The 3648-nt window shown below is 42.1% G+C and overlaps 1 protein-coding gene across 1 annotated transcript in view; it reads left to right on the forward strand.

Annotated features, from left to right (window-relative positions):
* The first annotated feature begins 338 nt into the window (after positions 1 to 338).
* The window catches only part of MYO3A (myosin IIIA), a 119370-nt gene continuing 116060 nt past the window's right edge, over positions 339 to 3648 (forward strand). Inside the window, exon 1 of the mRNA XM_010007024.1 lies at positions 339 to 442. The gene's annotated coding sequence lies outside the window, so the exon portion shown is untranslated. The remainder of the gene's footprint in view (positions 443 to 3648) is intronic.

The following is a 3648-nucleotide window of genomic DNA, read 5'->3' on the forward strand; positions in this document are numbered from 1 at the left end:
TTCATCTGTACTTACCTGGGTTGGATGTAAAAGGTTTCGTATCCTATTAACAATCTCCCGAGCTAACCAGCCCCTTAAATATGATTACAAGGATCACACATCTAAGACATTCAAAAGGGGTTACAAAGCTCTTTTGATCAACTAAAAAAAATATCTAGTAAAGCTCGGGGTTGCTTCAGAGGAACCCATGCATTCAATAAACAGCTCATGCTTTCTGGCATGCCTGGTAATTCATTATGGTGGATGGTATTGATGATCAAAGGAAAAATAAGCTAGTTGTCAACAAACTGTGTGGTGGTTTTCCTAGAGGATATTTACTCAGGTGTCACAGGAAGTATTGTTTCTCTGTAATAAACACCAAAAGGGGAGGAGTTCCTCATATTTACTCCAGGCTGTGCTCAGTTAAGCAGCCAGAGAGGTCAAAAAGCAGTTCCCCAGAGAGGTAAGTTCTTTAGTTCTTATAGTGGTGGTCTTTCTTCTGCTAGTTAAATGTGCTTGTTTATTTTCTTAAGTTATCATTTATGTATCTGCCGATCCTTTTGTGCTTCACTTGTTCTTTGCATATGTACATAATTAGCCATTGAAAGACCTCCTCATGGGTAGAATAGTATTAAAAGCTCAGTTATAAAGAAAATACAATAGATGAAAACAGAGAACATATACTTTAGGTCCCACAGCCCTCCATGGCTGAGCTCTGCTCAACAGCAGGAAGACCTCCTTTTTTAGGGGAGTCCACAGAGTCCAGCACAGCAGGATCCTGACTTTATTTGCATGTAGTAAGGACTTTCACAGTACAGGAAATAATTTATTAAATAAATTATAGTATTTGTGTGCTCCCTTAATCACAGGAGCATCTTTTTTTATTGTTGTCATTAGAAGCTTCTAGGAACATAAAGGTCTGAGTTTATCAGTTCTGAAGTAAAAGTGGTCCATTCTACTTATGTATGCTTCTGGTCCATAATATTACAATGAAGAATAAGACTTAACCTATAAGCAATTGTCTAGTGTGATCTAATGTTGAAGATGAAAATGTGTGTGTTCACACTGCTTTCACATTTCTTAGATAATAATTTAAAATAGTTTTCAGATGTACACCCACAACATTTCTAATTAAGTTTAAAACTATGTTGGAAAGCAAGAAGAGTCTGAAACAAATCTAGTCACAGTCTGTTAAGAAGATAGTGTAATACAGATGCTGCCCTGTAGCATTACAAACATCTTTAACTCCATACCAGGTACAGCTGCAGATTATCACAATTTATCTTTATATATAAATATTTGGGGGAAAAGAGGTGCAAAAGTGAAGGCATGTTGAGATGGAGAGATAAGAACACAAATGATTGAAATAAAGAGAACAGAGGAATGTGATGAGGCTGCATGACACTGAATGTCACCTCATGTCTAAGTTTTTCAGCACAATCAGTAACTATTTGACATGTAGATTGTAATTCACTAAGGGCTGAAACTCCCTGTTTGTTTGAACAGTGCCTGTCTTTCAAGGCCTCAGAGGTTGTTGTGACTTTTAGTGGTTTAAACTGGGATCCTTTCTGTGGCAACACAGTCATTGCTCACGTACCATTCAGGATCATCTAAATGAAACCAATCCTAGTTTTGGGGAGTTTCACACACCAGTTCACCTGAATAATTAATTAATGCAGAAGACCAAAGTGTGTATAACACTTCACCCCAAGTGGGCTCAGCAGAGTCACATAATGGATTTTTGCCTTTGAGGTCCCTTTTACAGAAGAGGGAGTGCTCACAGGGAATTTCAGGTCTTTGAGCTAAGGGACAGTGACTTCAGCACACAGATATCTAGATGCTGACAAGGTGGGCAGCAGTGATTTGCTTTCAGAACGCACTGGTATGAGTGGAATGGAACTATGAACCAATTGGTGAAGTTATTCTCCTTTCTGGCTCCTAAGACAGTGTCTAAGCACTCCTCAGCATCTTGGTCCAGACCTCAGATGCATGCCAGCACTGTCTTCAAGGAAAGGTGTGTGTGTCCATCATCCCCTTTTTGTAACTGAGAGGCTTTTACCTTTTTTTCATGGGGTAATCTGGTCAAGCTTCTGCATGATCAGAGGATCAGACTGCTATGCTTATGCATGTGACCTGCCATCCAGTCAGCCACACAGCCTAAAGGCAGTGGGTGCTAGGCACTCATAAGCACAACTACTATCAATAAGAGCTTTGCTCAGGGAGAGGAAAGCTTTCACAATTCATAGAATCACAGAATGGTTTGGGTTGGAAGGGACCTTAAAGATCATTCAGTTCCAACCCCCTTGCATGGGCAGGGACACCTCTCACTAGACCAGGTTGCTCAAAGCCCCATCCAACCTGGCCTTGAACATTTCCTGGGAGGGAGTATCCACAACCTCCCTGGGCAACCTGTTTCACTGTCTCACCACCCTCACAGTAAAGAATTTCTCCCTAATATCCAACCTAAATCTACCTTCTTCCAGTTTAAAACCATTACCCCTCGTCCTACCACTACACACACTGGTGAAAAGCCCCTCCCCAGCTTTCCTGTAGGCCCTTCAGGTACTGGAAGGCCCTTACAAGGTCTCCTCAGAGCCTTCTCTTCTCTAGTCTGAACAGCCCCAATTCTCTCATCCTGTCAAAATGCTGTTCATGTAGCAATTCAAGCCTAAAAGATATGGATGTTTTTACCACTGAGGCCCTATTCTGCTACTGCTTCCAACTTCTATTAGTAAAATGGGATTATAAAACTAGGAAGCTGATTCTGTATTCTTACAGGGTCTCAACCAGGGGAGGGGCAAAGGTTATGAAGGGACAGAGCTGCCAGCAATGAAATGAGTTAATAAAGACTATATGGCATCATAACATTTCCCTCATAAATTCCTATGTGCATAATGCTGCAAACAGTGTAAAAGTGTTAACAATTTTTGTACAGTAAATAAGTAGTGCTTTGATGAAAAGAATTAAGGAGGCCTCTTTTTCTTACACATACCTGGCTCATGGCAGTTTAGCTTTGAGTTTTAAGAATATGGAAGTTTCCATTCATGATTTTCCCACAGTGAAGAATTTTATGAGGCATCTTGTCCATGTGGGTTCTTTGTTGTCTGGGATGGGATAAGCAACCTTTCTCATCATGGATATATTCACATGGAAAGGGCATCCACAAACTACCTGGTCTCTACTCTGTTTTTGTGAAAAACAGGTATCTCTGAAGCAACCCTTCTGTAGAAGTCAGGTCTGTCTGAAAACAAAAAACACGTTCAAATGTTATTAGAAAAATGGAAGGAGACAAACTCCATGTGACAACAGAAGTCTTTGACAGCAGTACCATGTCCCTTGTCTGCTTCTTTGCAGTGGATGGGGCAGGGCTCCTCCAGAGAGAACCCAAGAAGCATAATTAGAGACTGGCTCACGTACCATGTAGGAGCTCCACTGACACAACTGAACAATTCCCCATTTCCGAGTACTTTGCCTGGCAGCTTCACCCTGTGATCACGTATTATTCTCGTGTTGTGCAGCCCCTGCGAGTGACCTTTGCAGCGCAATAACGAGACCTCACGGCACGCACCAGACTCTCATTTTCAGCGGCCCAGGTAAGCGCACCCGGCTCCCGCAGGGCTGCGTGGCCACGGGCAGCCCCGCGGGGTTCGCAGCTCTCCCGCACCAACT

The sequence above is a fragment of the Chaetura pelagica genome, unplaced genomic scaffold (assembly GCF_000747805.2).
Source record: "Chaetura pelagica isolate M959 unplaced genomic scaffold, ChaPel_1.0 scaffold17, whole genome shotgun sequence".
Lineage (NCBI taxonomy): Eukaryota > Metazoa > Chordata > Aves > Apodiformes > Apodidae > Chaetura > Chaetura pelagica.